At 41.3% G+C, this 18,843-nt stretch overlaps 1 protein-coding gene across 3 annotated transcripts in view; it reads right to left on the reverse strand.

The window, feature by feature from the left end:
• ADAMTS2 (ADAM metallopeptidase with thrombospondin type 1 motif 2) overlaps window positions 1–18,843 on the reverse strand; it is a 222,915-nt gene that overhangs the window by 114,908 nt on the left and 89,164 nt on the right. The window lies entirely within an intron of this gene.

Below are 18,843 nucleotides of genomic sequence, written 5' to 3' on the forward strand. Positions count from 1 at the left end.
GTACTTCCAGGCATTATGGATTAGCAGTGATCACCCTGCACTACCACTCTGCAGCCACATACACACTGTGCAATCCATAACCAGGCATGGAATTGTGCATCTCCATGGAAAGGAAGTCCAATTCTGGAAGAATTGCTAAGCTCTTACCTCTTCCTCTCCCCTTCAGTGATTTTTAACTTGAAACTAAGCTGAATATAGGAATATTGATGATGGCAGCTGTGATTGTGTCCTCTGACTAATGAAAATATAAATTAATAGAAAAAGTGTTTGCCTTTGAAATGCACCAAATTGTAGCAAAGAGCCTACAATATCCCACTATTTCCCAAAGCGGGACATCCCCAGGCCTTCCTTGCAAGGGCTTTTAGATCCCAGCTGCAAATTACTCAAGTCAAGCACTGCTTGGCACTCATTAATATGCATTAAAGACTAGAGCAGAAAACACTTAATCAAAAGGAAACGGCAGTTCAGAGAATCAAAACCTCTGCTAAGGTTAGCAAGGCGGTTATTTAGAAGCGAAAGACACACAGAAAAAAAATCACAAGGAAGACGGAGAGTGAATGTCCTGTCTAATTATGACACGAATTACACTGATAAACCACAAATTAGTCCATTTGTGGATCACACAGAGTAGGGGTCTAGAGTTCCACTAATCTCTTTTGAGGGTAACAGGGCTCCTGTGCATCCCTGGGGACCTCCTCCCAAGGCTTTCAAGCACCACAGGATCTACATGTACTGGCAATGGCCACAGCCACATGGGCTTTCTGCCCGGGTTAATGACACTAATCCCATCCCACATGATGGAGATCTCCTCTCCAGCCCAGCAGACCTGCTAGAGCTTTGCCAGCACACCACAGAGCTCAGCTGAACAGCAGGTTTCTTCTCCCATCTCTTCAACATCCCCAGCCCCTCCTGCATTCCTAAAGACATTCTTCAGAAGCCTAACTTGACAGAAAAAAACTGCCTGGCATATTTAGATCTACAGAAAACTCCAGGTTTTGGAGCGTTAGCTCCTGTGGATAATTAAATGTCTCTCTGGCTCTGCACTTGCTGAGTGACTTAATTGTCTCCTCATTGCATTCAGATCACAGCTCCTTGTTCTGGGCTGTAATGAAGTAACCCATCCAGCGGCTGCTTCAGGACTCCAGAGCCTCAGCCCATGCTGAAACCAGGAGTTTAATTAATGTTCATTTTCTTCCTCATTAGTACAGATTTACAAAGCTTCTCATTGCATAAAAAGGCAGATTTACGTCCCAATCTCCGAGCACATGATACAGATAGGAAGACAAAATTTATTGTGAACAAACCTGAAATTTATATATTTTTTTAATCCACATAACTGGTTAATTAATTAAATCAGTAACCTAGAAAAACAATGTTTCAGAAATTCTTAGAAATAGCATTTCTGTAAATAGAGAAAGATCTAATGGTTTTTAGTATTTGATTCTGAAAGAGATAACTAGCCAAATTACATACCTGCACATGAACAAATCCTGAAATACAGGCTATTTTCTTGAGACAAAAGCGACGTACAAACTATCTGATATTTACCCTCAGTGCCTGGATTATGAGCTTGCACGCCTTGCAATGCCAGTGAACACTCCAGATGGAAACTGGCAATATGGGATTCTCCCAACAATCAATTCACAGAGAATTTGAGAAAGACTTGCATTTAAACATAGAGTTGCCAAAAATACTCTGTAGATGACTTATATTTTCAGGACAAGATATTGGACAAAGTCTTATGCCATGTGCCTTTACCTAAAACCACATTTCTCTACATTTGACCAAAGTGGCACTAGCAGAGCAGGGAATTTGCAAGCAAATCCCACATGTTACTTTCATTCTCCTTTTCTAGGTCTTAGAGCCACAGGAACATGCTTTTTCCAGACAACAACAGCTGTGTCCTCCCAACACAGAAGCCAAGTGCAGAAATACTCTTTGCTCAGTTACAATGGAATGGACCTGGTGCACCAAGAGCTCCAGTGACTGGAGCAAGTTCACCCAGGAAGTCTGTGGCAGAGCTATGGACATGACACAGACCTTCCAAACTCATCCCTGCCCACGTGGGATCTCTCTATATTTTCCCTTGTGCAATATGTTCATTCCCAATCACACAGTATATTGATTCAGGAATAGATGGGTTTGGAATTTTACTTCCATTCAGCTTAATTCATGTAGATAATGCAAAAAAAACCCCAGAACCTCATGTCATATTTGCATTTGATTCTTTGAGAACATTCCTCCAACTAGTGAAGCATTGCAGAGGAAGCATTGTGCAGTGCTGCAAATTCATCTTCCTCTACAGTGAAAGGAGGTACTGAAGGAATTGTGGCAAATATTTGGAACTTACTGTGCTGCATGCTCCTGCTGCCCTCAATCTACACTGATCTATTCAGGACCAGACTGGATGGGGAAGAAAGTTTCTAACTGATCATATATATTTTTGTTACTGTTAGTATTTTTCAGCTTTTTGTTTTTCAAATTGGTTTGCAGTTAAGTCATGTTATTTTCACATATCCTCAAAAAAATTAAGGATACACATAAGAACTACACAGCCAGACTGACAGAAAAGCAGAGCCTTCTGGTCACCCTATGGAAGCTGTGTGTCCCTTAGGGCCTCCATCTATTCTCTGCATGGGGGTAAGGTCACATTTTTAGTGCACTTTGAGATCTACTAATGAATAGCACCACACAGGAATTATTGCTACTAAGAGCTCTTTCATGACAGGCTGCTTTCTACAGTCCTTGTTGCTCGAGGGAGGATGGGTATCCATCCATTCATGCATCTACAGACTTCCACTGCTACCAAAAATAAAATTTTGTCCCCAGAGCTCAGCTTAGTCACTACACAATTGCAGGTGTGATTGATAACAGCAGGGGGACAAATCTGAGCCAATATAACCTGAAGTTAAGAGAGCTGCATTAGTTTATAGCAGATGGGAATTTGGACCCAAATCTTGCAGTTTTATGGTATAATTCATTTTAGGAACTCAAAAGGGTTTTCTGTGGTTTTTAAGGGACACAATAGTTAGACAGACTGTGTCTCATTCTCAGTGAACCATCGAGAAAACAGACACAATTGAAGTGATTTCACAAAGCAGTGCCAGATTTCAAGACAAAGGTCCTGGCCAAAGGGCCTGGCTTTCACCAGTGAGCAATGCTGAAAACACTGCTTTCAACTTCTCTGCCTTTACAAGAAAATTACCAAATTCTCACCTCTGTCACTCAGCGCCTGCCCAGGGCCAGCAGCAGCAGCAGACCAGGCACAACCCCAAGCACCTCCCTCCAGTAAATCTCCTGCCCCTGTCCCCCACGACCTGCCCTGTCCTGGCAGCCACTCACCTATGAATCCTCAGAGAACCCAAGAGATAAATCTCATTTTCAACAAATTTAGGTAATAACAAACCCAGAACTTTCTGTATTTGCCATAGATACTCCTTTTGCAGAGCACAGCTTGCAAAAGTACAAAGAGGCTCTGAAGCAGGCAAATTCAGAGCAGATCTCCCTGCAGCTGCTGTACAGGGAATAGCCTGGAACCTTTGCCAGGTTGGCTTCCACCTTTCAGATACCTCCACCAGCCTCATCTCCAGTGAGCCCGGCTGCAAAAGTGTTACAATTGTGTAGCTTTTCAGAGACAAGCCGTTCCTTTAACTAAAATAATACATAAGCAAGAACATTTTGGAAATTCTCTAGGCTTGATGCCCACAGGTATGTGTAATTCCGAGTGGGAAAGAGGTGAGTTATTAAATAGCTGTTAAGAATGAAAATGATAAATGTGGCAGATCTTGCAGACTCAGGGGATTGTAAACTTGATTGCTGTTGTTGCAAGCAGGGAATAGTAATTGCAGTGCCCTGAAACAGAGTTTCTCAACTTTAATCTTTCAGGGAGGAAAAGCATGAATATCAAGTCCACGAATTTGCTAACAGCAAGATTCAAAAATATTAACTCCCAATTTTGACACACAGAACTATTTGAAATAAGACATTTCAGAGGACACTGACAAAACACATAGTTGAGTCCTACCCTCAGCAATAAAACTTAATTGACATTCTGCAAGAAAACAAAACTAGTCCAGCTGGAAAGCTCCTCAGCTCAAACTCTCACAAAATGGGACAGTTGCTACACAAGTTTTTTTCAAAAATATATTTGCTTAAGACACAGATCACCACCCTCTTAAGTCAGGGAGTGTCACGTTCATACATCTCAGGGTCAGAATTTATAAATGGATTCGTAAATACTAAAGCAGTTTAGTCTGATATTCTATATAAAACAGGCCAAAGACTTTTTATCAAAGCATCACTGCAGCCTTCCAAAAACTGTCTGCAGCAGGACTGGAACAGATTCATTAATGGGTAGGAAACAGAGTCAAGGGCTTGCTATGGTAAACAAGATAGAAAAGATCCAGACCACAGAAAACTGCAGAAAAAAAGGTTTACTGCATTAAAAAAGGGAAAAAAAAGTTTAATATATTAAATTAATCTGAGTGGAAACCCAACATTTAAAGTAATTCCAAATTATCTTATAAAAGTCCTGACTCTTTGCTTAGGAAGATGTTCTGCAGCAGCATTGCACATCCAGAGCAGCATGTGAACTGCAGAGCACCAGCTGCAGGGCAGCAGGAGCCAGCCCTGGCCCCAGCCATTCCCATCTCCTGCTCCTCCCAGTGCCACCCCACCCGCTGTGGCACAGCACCCCCAGTGCCCACACAGCCACAGCGTGGGCAGGTTCAGGGAGCTCACCCCAAAATCCCCACCCTGGGAAGCCCCTTGGGCTGCAGCCTCTGACATTTGCTACCACAAGGAAAGACCCCCAGCAGGTAAAATCTCCCAGCTGGGAGAGAGCATCTTATGTCACACACACTTCATACTGTTCCATGCAAAAGCTCATAACCCAAAGCCAGCCACAGGTCTGGATCTGTGGCTTGGAAATCAGACAGGGTCCTTCTCTGCTAAATGCCAGCTTTAACAGGATGTCCATAAGGGTGCAGGAAAACAAAAGTAACAAAAGGTTGATGCAGCTGAGGCTTGTTTTTCTTTTCACATCCTATAGCCAGGCTTATTTTAACCTTCTTTCTCTTGCCTTGTGTTGGAGAAATGGACCTGGAAAGCAGTTTTTCAAATGAGAGCATGAAAACCTAATGAGAGATGAGCTTTCAATTTTATACTGCACTCAGCTGTAGGCTCCCAGTACAAGATGTCAACAAAGTGCAAGATACAGTACAAAAACTAAAATAATTAATCCCTGGAGGAACAGGCTTATTAAGAAGGATTAAATCAAAGAATTAATGTGCACTATTTGTCTGTGTGACAAAGACAAAGGGAGGCATATGATAACTCTCCAAGATCTGAAAGCATAGAAAGAATAAGAATTGCTGATGAGAAAAGCTTGGACATACCAGGAAAGAAACAAAAAATGAAACTGTGACAAGAAATTTTAGCCTGCAATATTATAGGCAGTCTTATGTAAAAACCAGCTCAAAACCTAAAAATCTTTAAAGACTTTATTTTTTATACTGCATTAGTACCTAGAGTTCAAGGACCAAGGTTTAGGCATCATACAATAAGAAAGATATTTTAGCAGATTTCTGCAGAGGAAATAATAAACATCAGCTGAGTCCAAAACAGGCTCAGGGAGCTCGGCAGTAGCTGGTGATCTACGTCCTTCGAAAAGCAAAATCAAACATGAGCTAGGTTCAGACACCAAAGACAATCACCTGCTACTGGCTGGTTTTGAAGACAGGACAAGGCCTCACATGGACATCTGGTCAAACCCAGCATGGCTCATGCGATTTTCTTTCCCTCTTTTTGATCACCTCTATTTTTTATGGTTTTCACTGTTTGTGTTTTTCCAGATATTTTTCTCCTCTCCTCCCTCCAAGGCTGCAGCTACTACTAAAACAATTTAATATTGTGTGAATTGAAGAATAAGAATGTTCCCTCTGTTGCTTAGACTATGGCTCCAGTAACCATAAACTTTTCACCATACTCCAGGAAGCACAAAAGGACTTAAATATCACACACAAAACTCTAAAGGAAAAAAACACAGTTAGATAATAACTGTAGAAAGCTGAAAAAGTAGCAAGTGTTTCAGGAGAAGGTAGACTGGTAATAATGTTTTATTTTGGAAAAGCACCTATACTAGCTGGAAGTTGGACACAACATACATTGAGTCAAATGGAGCCTCTAAAGGAACATAAGAGAGTATGGAAAATAAAGGCAAAGCAAGAAGCATAAGTCAGCCTGTAAATCTTTCAGAACTACTAGAAATCAAATTACACACCATATGTCAGTGGGCTAATGTATTCACACCAGTAGAGCTGGGTTAGCACCACCACACATTCTGGAAAGTTTACAACTGGTGTGTGTTTATTTGGACAATACTATTACTATAGAAGTTATTAAGCAAGTTCTTCAAGAGGAGAGGTGGATTCCATAATTTACATGTCTACTATAAAATGATATGGCTTTCTTACTTAAAGTTGCCTTTAAAATCTCATGGGGTTGTTTTATAATGAAATAGACATCATTAATTTAGATTATGGAGGCGGAGAGGAAAAATAAATAAACATTTGTAGCTCTTGAGCCAACAGCAATGCTTAAAAACTTCTCAAAGTCAGTTGTCCAAGTACAGTTACAAGAACTACAAGGTGGGAATATGGGTCAGAGGAAGTACTCTAGTAAGGGTGCCAGTTACTACCTCTATAAATGCAAAAATCATAAAGAAATTATCAGATAATCTGTATCTACCCCCCCCCCCCCCGCCCCCACTCTGAAGTCAATCATTGCAATTGTGTCTTTAAGTCCTGTCTAGAGGAGGACCAAATATCCAGCCCAGGGCAAAACAGCTGAGGGCACCAAGGGTGCTGCTGAGGGTACCCAGCAGTGACATGGGGGCATCCAGGGCCTGACAGGAAACATCCCTCATCCAGAAAACAGAGGCTCCAGCCAACCCATGCTTATCCCAGACCAGACAGGTGAACTTACACACTGGTGGTGAGTTGTGGCTGTGTGACCGGTGAGCCACTGAGCTTCACAACGAATTTCCAAATGTTTTTGAAAAATTACCAAGGAAGTCAATATAGTCCTTGCATTTCCACTTTGAATTTGCTGCTAGCCACGCAATTTAGATTAGAGATAGCAGTATCAGGAGCCCAAGAGACAGAACTCAGGAAGATCAAGGAATGAATGCACAGGAACCTGTCAAATGGAAGATAACACTGACAAAAAACTAAAATGTTTTGTTAGAAACATTTAACCAACCTACGCACAAGTCCTAAATTAGCTACTTCCAACTCACGTGAGGGATGGACAACTATTGCAACAAGTTCAATAAATATTTCCTTTCACTTCACTCTACAAACTCAATCAGCACCAAAACAGGGAAAAAAAAAAAAAAAAAAAAAAAAAGAAGTATGTTTAAATATGGGATAAAAAAAGACAAGACAGATGGCATTGTTTTGTTGTTACACAAGTCAGTCCTATAGCTGCACTGAAAACACTGGATGCAGGATGCCTCCAAATACAACCTAACTGAAATGTTTCCAAACAAGTTGAATGGGAATGACCAGGATCTCAAAGCCATCCTCATTTCAGCAGGGAGATTGAAAACGTTAAATATTTGTTTTAACACGAATGAGAAGGACAGAGAAACACAATTAATGGTGTAATAAGGACTACCTGAAAGCAATATCTTAATTTTACAATGAAGAGAGTATCAATTAGATTAAATATTCTTCCCCCTGTCTCCTTCTGCCTAAAACAAATCAGAGTAACTCTACAGTTTTTATTCTCCAGCTGACATTTTATAGCAAATTAAAGACCTTTAATACAAACAGTGAGGAGCCTCAGAAGCTCCCGGGTGCCCCAGAAAGAACAGAAGCAGGTCTGGACTTCTTGGTTTTGGACTCCTGCCAGACCAAAAGATTTTATTAAATGAAAATGCCCAGAGGATCCTAAGGAGAAAATCTCTTTATTTGTTTAACTAGTGATATTGCTTCATATTTATGGACTGAGTTTGTGCTAGTAGCTTTTTGTTTTTACAAGTCAGTGTTCCAGATGACCCAGGTTTCACAGGACTTACACCTACTGTGACAGTTTTACAACCTGTTGTAGCTGCCCCACACAACACAGCCAAAGCCAAGCTGCTCTTTTGGTAACACTGTCAGGTTTCCAGCTCTCCTTCAACAGGTTTCAAATTCTATTTAGGTCCCTCATCTCTATGGTAACTGCCAACTCCATGGAGCCTCACAGCACCGTGCTGGAGGAAAGCAATCCCCCATTCCTCACTGGGGAAATGAGAGGAGGGTAAGCTGCCCAAGGACATGTTGGAACTCTGTGGCAGAGATGAGAAACCAAATGTCCTGAAGACCAAGTCCAGAGCATGATCCACAAGGTGCCCTTTTCACTCCTGTCAGCAAAATCTCTCACTTCAGGCAGCTCTCAGCATCAGAGTCACTTCCAACCAGACCATGGCTCTCTGCTTAAAAAGCAGGAGAGGTGTGGGATATCTCTTTACCTGCTATTCCTGTTCTACTCTGCTGCAAGGAGTTCATCAACCAATGACCCTCTCTGCCAACTGTTCACCACCAGCATGGTCACCAGCATGGCCACCAGCCCTGTCTGGCCACGGCACTGCAACAAGGAGCTTCACACAATTAGACTTCATGGGATTCATCTGAACTCTGGGGAAGCAGGAATTTTACAAAACTATTAAGGTTGTTTTAAAAAGTTTTCTGGATTTTATCATTTTTCACACAGTCTGCAATTCTCCTTCCTGGCTTTTGAAAAATGACACACAGCTGTGCTTTGGATCACAGCTGTGACTTCTGGCAGCAGGCAGAGGAGACCCAATGCTAGGCTGGGGTAGCCAGTGTCATCCTGACCTATCTGGAGCCTCTCATCAGCCAGGCCCCCTTGCTGGCAGGGTGAGGTGTTGTGGGTTCCTGTATTGTCACAGCATTTCTGAGCTGTGAAATACCCTTGGATCTGCTCTCCTGTAGAATCACTGGGAAAAAAATTACCACATGTATGAAAGGCAGTGGGGAAGATAGAAGATGAAAAATCCAATCTATGTTGTGTTTTCCTGCACTTGAAGTCAGTTTTCTTTGTTGTGTTTGCTCCTTCAAGTGTTTGTTTCGTTGTATTTGGTCTGTTTTGGTGTTATCCAGGCTCCTACCAATTCTCAGCATCTTATTTTCACATCCACCTTTTCCACAGATCCTGAACGTATTCTCTGCCTTTTCCAAAGAGCTTTTTGTGTCAAAAGAGGGTTTTGTGTCTCTGCAGAACAGATGGCACAACACTCAGATTTGCTTTAATGACTGGACAAATGCAGTTGCTTTGTTCTGCTCTGCTCACGGCTGCTTGGTGAGCTGTACCTCTGCAAGCCAAGGACAGGGATGCTGTGGCCATCAGCTGGCACTGGGCAGGACCTGGCACTCTCCAGATCCCCTGGACCCAAACTGGCCTGTGGGCAGCATGGATGGGCACAGACATGGCATCTCCCAGCTGGCAGCACAAGGATCAAACACCAATAGGCACCTTTCTCCCAAGTCCTCAAGAGTAACAAATCTGGGGAAAGCATTAAAGTGCAAGGGGAGGTAGGGAGAAGTAGGAGGACAAAAGAACAAGATATGCTGACTCTCCCAGAAGAGCCTGAGGATAAGTACTGTCATTTTTAACCATATTTCAACTTCTTAAGCAGCCTCCCATCAGTCAGAATTACGGTTTGTGGAAGGAACCTGTTCCGTCTTGGAAAGCCAGAGGCCACGTAGCCTCGTGACAGCAGCCTGGGATCACACAGCTTCTGAACAGAGCCAAGCAGTGACAATTAACCCCTGGCCTGCCAAGCGCTCTGCCATGTTGGCAGACACATGGAGCAAGCCATCCCTGAAAGCTGTGCCTGGTGATGGATGAAACAGTCTTTAAACAGCCTGCTGTGGCCAGGCCACATCGTGCTTACAGACAGGACCCACTCCTTCCGCAGGTGGGCTCTTGTGTGCACAAAGGGCCATCTCCAGGTTAGTGGTCCAGATTTCTTCTGGGCACAACTGCCTCAAAAGAAAGAAGATGATGAGTTCACACTTCCAACTGATCACATCAGCAACCATTGGTGTGTTTGAAGGAGCCTTTCCTCCTCTACCACAAACTCACCATCCCATTTTAGAGTGACCACAGGGAAATATTTCAGGCCACTTCAATTCAGTAAGGAATTTACAGACACATTTTTGGTTTCCATTTGGGCTAATACCTATTAGAAACATGACAAATTACCATAGAGAGGGAGATGTCATTTTTTAACCCATGGAGATAATCCTAGATGAGAAAGAGAGGAAGCATAAGGAAGTAATGAGCTCTGAGGTCTTGCTTTGGGAAAAAAAACCTGTGTAGAAGAAAGGGATTAATAAACACCTGTGTGTTTTTGAACACTCCTCCTGCATTGACATTAGACTTGTGATCCTCAAAGCATTACATTTGGGATATCTTTGCTTTATCACCCAATATTAATACAGATGAAACTTTAAATGTATCAACACATTCTCGGTTATAAACACATCACCATGTCCATGGCTACCAAATTATTTTAGCATGAATGAACTTCTTCATCCACTCACCAACTCCTACATTCATTCACAAGTGTGTTGTATTTGTAACTGGTCACTAAAGGCAGTGACACTTAAAATAGCTCTGACAGAAACAGTCTTTGGGATCTACTTCCTACCTTGGGCAAAGACGAGGTAGAAATGAGAGCAGAGTAGTAAAGGCTAACATTTTTCTACAAGATTTAAACTTTTCTTTTACAGAGTTTATGCTGATTTTTTATCATTTTTGGAAGAAAAAAAGTCATTTTAGTTCAGTCTCAGAGGAATGAAAACTACTTATTTTTTGACTCTCTCCAAGATACCTTATGTATCCCTCAAGAGTGAACAAAAGTTTGCTTTTTTCCACATCTTGTGGAGATTTTTTTTATTAGCATAATGCTTTGAAATTAATTGCATTTTTAAAATAAGAATAACTTCCGCTTTCTTGCAGGCAGTTAGTGTAACACATGATTATGCGAACCACAACCAATATTTTGGTGCCAAAAATACAGCTCAGCAGAGAGATGTATAAATACTGGCCAAGCCTTGGAAAGTTTGAGTTACAGAAGTAGATAACAGAGCTCTCCTTTCAGCAGCTATTCAAATTTCCTTCCTTTTTAACGTCCTTGGAAGGGAATCAATTAAAAACCAAACATTAATACAACTTCTGCACCATTTTTTTTATTGCTTCTATCTCATGGGATAAACTAAATCACACCTTAAACATTACCCTTAACATCTCCTTTCAAAAAGCAATGTCACTCAGTATGGCCAGAGCTCTCTGTGCTCAGCTCCTGGGGCTATAAAAGCAAAACCTCAAAAACAATAAAATTCAGGTAGCAGAAGCTGGGCTTTGGAACTCTTGTTCCTCTCCAAGACTTGCACATGACTCTGCAGCAACCAAGACACTTGGCATACATTAGAGTGTGGGCAAACACAGGGGTTTCCTATTTTACAAGTGATTCATAGGGGAGAAATTGCTGAAAGACCCACTTACTCTCAAATTTGTTTTTGCTCTCTGTGAAGGCAAACTTGGGCATTTATAGATTTCTTTATAGATCAGTCCTTGTACAAATTTTACAGAGGGCTAAAATTAGCATGCAGGTATTCATAACTACTTACTAATGCTACTTTTAAAAGAGCTAAAACATAATCAAATATTTGTATGCATAAAAAAGTAACGTGCTTTTCAAACCTGAACCTTTCTTCAGTGAATCACACAGGCAAAGACCAGCCAGGTACCTAGCATGTATGTCCAAAACAATAGCCAGGACCAGATAATGGGAGGCCCCAGAGAATTTCATGGGGAAAAAAAATCATTACACTAGAATGTAGGTACAGCACAGACCATGTGATTGCATTATCTAACGTGACTACAACGTTTTACAAAAGCACTAGATCATATGGAAAACACATGGATAGAGAAACCTTGAAACAAGCTTCTCCATCTGTCACCTTTCCCTCTCCCATAAGTGCTGTCTCACTGAACAGTCAGGCTAAGCCTCCAGCTTTTCTCAGCAAGGAAAGGAATAACCATACTCTAAGTTCTCACTGGAAATGCCTAACTTGGAATAGTTGCCACTGTTAATATCAGTATCCATGGCTGTAGCGAAGACCTTGGACACTGTGCTTAAAAAAGCACATCCCCCCATGCAGTGCATACCCATGGGGATCTGGTCTCATTCTCCTGCTCTATAGAAGACAATGGGTCAGTTAATGGGCTGATTTTTTTTCCATTTGTTCTCCACTGGTCTGCTCTGCATCTTTTTAGTTAAGCACCACATCCTATTGAGTGAGTTAATGCTCATTAATAATACACATAGGTTTATTGGGGTTTGGTTTTCCTCTTTCCTTCGACCCAAGTATAAGGAACTGCACACCAAAAACAATATATAAATATTCGGAGGGGTTGTCTTTGTGTGCATTTCAAACAGCACATTGTGCCTCCCCTACACACTCCTTTTAGGGATGCATAATGTCAAATCTAAACAGGTTGTGTTCATCTCATCTATTATTAACCAAGAATCTTCTGTACAGATTTCAGTATATGTTTACTCTGTGAAAACCTACGCAGTACAATCTACAGCTACGAGCAATAGTAGACACCTACAGAATCAGAGAAAAAGGAGGAAGAATTCTGCAAAGCAAATTAACAAAAGCCAAATAGATCCTATTATATTGCTCTGACTCTGTGGAAAACGGAGAACAAATATTGAACATGCAGTATTACCATTTATTTCCGCTGAAGTCGCTCAGGAGTAAAGAGGCATTGTGTAAATATATAACCCACAAATTGCTGATGATCAAACTACAGCCCTGCACACAAGGATTAGATACAAAAAACAAACCAGGAGTGGGGTAAACACCAGGTAATCAGAAAGAATTACGATCTGCCAATACACAGCAGCTGGAGAGCTTGCATGTGCCCAAGCCAAGAGCAGTGCTGCTGTTTGCACATGAAATCATAGAATCATCTAGGTTGGAAAATACCTTTAAGATCATCGAGTCCAACCATAAGATACAGGATCCAAAGCACACAGCCCCAGGGGCTGACTCCATATGGGAGGCACATGTCAGGCTGAGGGCATAAAACCATGCAAGAAATGATGAAAAAGCAACACAGGTTCCAACAGATTGCCAGAGTTATCAATTCAAATGCGACAAACGATCCCTGTGGGCAACACTAGTTCAAGAAGTGTCTACCTGGCAGGGGAGCAGCTGACTCCAGGAGCGTGGGCTGCCAGCCTGTGCTTTCCTGAAGTTGCACTTTCAGGACTCCTCCAGCAACACACAGTTGGGGAAAATTACACACATTTCTTACAGGATTTTAAATTGCATTTGTAATGACAACTTGATCACCAAGACAGATGAGAAAGAGAGGCAACAAAACAGAATGTTGGACAAGGTCAGCTTCACTTCCCAGCCCAGCACAGTGTAAAGAAGTGCAGCCTGAGCCACTGCAGCCAGCAAACGTGGCACAGGGAATACACAGCACCTTGTCAAATAAGCAGCAGTGTACATGTCTAATGCCTTTAATTTTGTATATTGGAATCTGGTACATTAGTAAAGCCTGTCATAACAGGCACAAGAAAGTTTGGAGCAATTTCTGCACATCACATTAGCTCCCAGTTTAGAAAAAGTGTAAAGATACATAGTTTTCATTAGCTGACAAGATTTGTAAAAATTATGGGGAAGATAGTTGAAGGGAACTAATTCTTGCTACTGTGCAACTGACTCCATGTTTTTATAACAAATAAAAACAAAAAATAAGACTAAAAAAAAAAAAAAGAACAATCCACAAACCAATCTACTTACAGACAATTTTACACTCTCTGAGCCTGATACAGACTTCTTCTGACCCATTATTAGGAGCAAAAGCACAGAAAAAGTCAGAGTTCTTTATTTTCAAGCTTAGCCCTGAAAAAATCAACACTAGAATCTGATCATATTGCCATGATGGAGATAGCCTTTGTATTGGTTACTCCAAAAATCAGAAGTTCAGTTTCAAAGTATGTAGAAGACAGAAACAAATGTGATAGTCTATTTTTAATAATGCAATTGCTTCATCAGTCTTATAATGAAATAATTTTTTGGCAGAACAGCTGGCTGAAACATGAAATTCTGGCACATCTTCCAATATTCCTATAAATTTATGAATCAGAATACTCTGTAATTTTAGTCAATCCTTTCAACAAAGCAAAACTTAGCAAGTTATGATAATAAATAAAAAATATAAAAATAAATCCTGGAATTTCTGTGTTCAGTGTAACACATGAGCTTCTGAACATTAACTGCTCACAACAAAACTCTTGTAAATGAGTTACAAAGTAAGGATTACTGACAGAAATTATTTGGTGTATAATTTTAATTAACAACTAAATTCGAGTAAGCCATTCTTTATTCCCAGGCAATTCAAAATAGAAAGAGGTGACATTCATAAAATAAATTACTCTTTATGAATTATTCACCCAGTTCTAATATCTTTTTGAGACTTTCCAATCTGTTCACTAAACCCTACTGTGAAAAGCTCAATACCATATTCATTAAAATAAACTTAACTGAACCCTGAAGGAAAGCACACACAGATTGGTCACTGCAACCAACTGTTCTGCATCTGAAATTCCTGTTTTACACAAATGCAGAATGTGTTCTCTTACCTGCATTTTAAAAGACACATCAACACCTGGATTACAAGTGCTATCCTTAAAAAGAAACTAAAGATATCTGGGCATGACCTACTGACCTACTTCCTAGACAATCACAGGCAGACTTAGAAGATATTGCCTCTCTCCTGATAGTGGTTGGATGTCAAAAAACTCAGGATGAAGCCCCAATCACAGACCTGTTCCTTTGCCATGTGAAAGAACATGCTTAAGGTAAGGTGAGTCACGGGCTAAGAGAATAAACTTTCCACATCCTGACCTTCCCCTTGCACTGAATCATCACTTGGGTCTGTCCAAGAGCAGGAGAGGGGTACAGGCTCCTGAAACAGCAGCTCTCTTGGTCCACACTGCCAGGATGCAATCACAGACCCTTTAGTGACTCATGGCCTTAAATCCTACAACACACAAACTAAGCACACTCACTGACCTTTGTTGGGGAGCACAGTGTAGTGATGAATGAAGAGGAACTGGAGCTGCTGCTGTCTGCATTACTCACCATGGAGAGTTCACTTCTCCCATGTTAGTAAATACAAAAATATGCAGTTTTATCATCAGCCAAATAGCCAGGCTGTGGTCCACAGAGGATAATCTGGCAGCCATTGCTGCAAGGTTTCTCCACTTGGTTTGCTATTACGTTAAATAAGATGTCTCAAATCTCTCTCATAACAGTCATCTGGTGTGTTATCTCTCATGTATATTAGCAGGGCTGTTTTCCCAAAACCTGATGTGTCTTTGTAACCAGCATATGTCAGGGAATTGCAAATCAGCACATTACAGAGCAGGGCTGTAGTCCCAGCCCTGAGAGCAATATGCAGCACCACACCAGAGGGCAGGACCACGTGTCAACAGAGAGGCCCCTGCACTGCTGGGAGGCTGAGCACAGGCTGCTCTGGGCACACGGGGATCCCAAATGACAGGCAGCACTGTAGAAAGGAGATTCACAATGCAAATCTAATATTTATGTTCTTTCCCACAATCTTAGTCAAATTGTCAATGGTTTGTTGGCAGCTCAAGTAAATATGGAAGTAAGCAAAAGCAGGAGAAGAATCAATTCTGCATTACAGGATAATAAACAAGAGCAGCCAGGACAGGTAGTGGTGCACCTCAGAGCAGCTTCTGTCCCTCCAGGTTCCTGTGACAGGGTAGAAGCCTGTGCTTACTGAGGAGGGTCTTGTGGCATTGCTGTGCTGGTGCTGCTATGCACAGGTGATGGAGAAACAGAGGTCAGCAGAGGCAGGGTGGCTCTTTGAAAGGCTATAAAGGGTCTCCCCATTCCCTTTCTGAGAAATATGTCAGCATTAAATAAACTAACTCTGCTCTCAAATCCTCTGCTCTCATTTGCAGTGTCTGAATTCTCTAGAAATCCCAATGAAGCTGCTGCTTCTCATTTTTGAAGGAAAATCTAAATCTTACATAGATGTTTCTGAGCAAATTTAGGGCTTGAGAGGATGAGGGAAAGTGTTCTTTTCAGAGGGAAAATGGACTAAAAATTTCCAACTAACCCTAATGAATCTACAGCTGTGCTCCCTCTGCTACATCATCACCCTGATCCTATGCAGCCACGGCCTCCTCTTTGCATTCAAGAAACATGACTAATGTGCCGGAGGAGTAATCTGATAACTCAAAATGCTGGACAGTGACGTCCCATGTCTACTCTGTACCAGCCTAAAACCCCAGAAAACATTTTCCTTGGAATGTCAAATGATCTGCAGATGAAAAACACTTAAGATAAATCCTCTATTTGCTGTGAGCAGGAAGGAAGATGGAATGGCATGACCCACAACTTAAAACACCAGAGGGAAGAAAGAAGGGAAAGAAAACGGGAAAGAAGACGGGAAAGATGTGGCAAAGGCAGAATGGGAGAGAAAGCAGAACCTGCAGTAAATGGCATAAAGGCCCAAAAGAAAAGGATGGAGTGGCAAGGAGGAGAACAGGGTTTCAACTGAAATGTCACTAGTGGTTTTTTAAGCAGCTGCCACCAGTGAATTTTTAGAAACAAGAAATTTATATCACAGGAAATATAAAGTTATGGAAACTGATCATGCCAAGAACATAATTCAAAGCTTCTTTCTCACCACATACATACCTGGAATTATTTCTTATTAATCTTATGTCTTTAAAGGAGAGAGAACCAAGCCCATCTAACTATTCTCAGAGATCACTGCCTGGCACAGCAATAATAAATCCATCAAGAGTAACCCACAGCAAGGGAACACTCATGTGCAGTTCAACAGCTGCACATTGTTTTAAAGATGAACAGAAACAGACAAAATAAATTTTGTGCTGTTTTAATATCTACATATTTAAACATATCTAGTAGGTAAAGGAAATCGAAATCCAAAGTGCTAGCAGACTGCCAAAACCAAAAGAAAAACCCCATGGTGTTGCTGTTGGCTCCAAAGAAAATGGTTTGTCCCTTCTTCCAAGAATTTTTAAAGTTAGTGATAGAAAGCAAAAGGAGGGGAGAAAAACATAGATCTAAAAAGAAGAAAATTACCATGTAAATGGAAACTACATGCTGGGTCCCATATGTGTATCACATACTTCTGCTCATGGTGTGCATCAGCCCTGTTACCACAACTTCAGGTCAATACTCTCCACTGTCACTGTTCTGTCTAACACACACCTACTCTGGGCATTAACACACTCTGTGGCTTATTTTTGTTTGTGTAGAGATAAAGGGAAAGACCATCTCTAAGTAACAGTCAACTTACATCATTATTAGGAAATGAGTTTCCATGGGGAGCTTCACAGATCAGAGACAAAATTCTGATCTTCTCTCTGGAAATGAGTTTTGCACTACCTGAAGGAGCAGGTGGGGAAGGCTTTGAACCCAGAGCAGCCTCTCACTTGTGATCAAGGAGGAGAGAGGTGAGGGGCTGAGGTGACCCCATTCTCAGTCATCAGTGACATCTGTGCCAGCATTTTTTGTAAACCAGATTATTTAGAAAGAGGACGCTCCACTCCACTACGTAGATGTCCCTGCAACTGATTTAAAAACAGGATTGCGGGCACCAACCAGGAAAGCAGATGTCAAAATATATGAAAGGGGAAAATGTGGATGATGAGATCTGCATTTGAGACATGTTTAAGGTGCTTGAAGCAGTTTGGAAAGAAATCCCAGCTTTGCAGGCTTCCTACTAGATAAAGAGCCATCACTCTCCAAAGCCAGAAAGATGAGCAGAAAAAGCAGAAGTAAATGAATCAACTAGTTCCACAAAGTTGATGCACATAAATTAAAGCTCACTAAGTGCTGGGGATTATGCTCATCTGAAAGGGGAATTTGTTTGTCATAACTTAATCCTACCCACACGAACATTCAGCAGCTCCACTCACTTCACTGCCAGACAAGACCATTCTGGCAGAGGCTTGAGATGCTCTAGCTAAGTCCAAGTAACTTCACAGTTTTAGGGAATTTTGACCAATTTTTTGTGCTCTCCAAATAAACCATCCTCAAGTGTTGTTAAAGAAATCTTAAGGCTATTGCACCAAATAAATAAGTTGTCATATTTTAGGGAAAAAAAGCAACCACTCACAGGTTCAGAGTGGGATGACTTTACACCTGCTATTAATCTTCATGTACTTGTGGCTAGGACCTTTGGCTTTGGCCATTTTCAAGGCAGAAAAACCTGATTAATGGGAAAACAGATGGTAACTGATATGATAAAATATTTATTCCTGACAGGCAGAAACAACACAATCACATTTACATCCAGTGCAACCCAATTCCCCCTGCCCGCCTCAGAAGTGCAATACAATCACGGCTCCTGCTCCACAGCTGTGTTTCCTCAAGGAAGAAGAGAAGGATCAAGAATGTGAACACAGAATTCCCATTGGTAGAAAGGCAACAAAAACAAAATTGTACAGTCTGTGAATTCAGAGTGATAATCTAAGTTTTTGCCACCACTTTTCCTCTCGTTGCACCACCAAAATTAAATTAACCTGGAACAAGTTATAAATCAGCCTTTATAAAAACAGGATTTGTTGTCTTTAAATGCACAGAGTTCTGCCATCCTGCAATGCATGAATTCTGCAGCCTTTGCACTTTAAGGGACATTAATTCAAATGAACACAGTAGCAGACCACTGCCATATATTGCA

This window comes from Vidua macroura, chromosome 15, assembly GCF_024509145.1.
Source record: "Vidua macroura isolate BioBank_ID:100142 chromosome 15, ASM2450914v1, whole genome shotgun sequence".
Classification (NCBI taxonomy): Eukaryota; Metazoa; Chordata; class Aves; order Passeriformes; family Viduidae; genus Vidua; species Vidua macroura.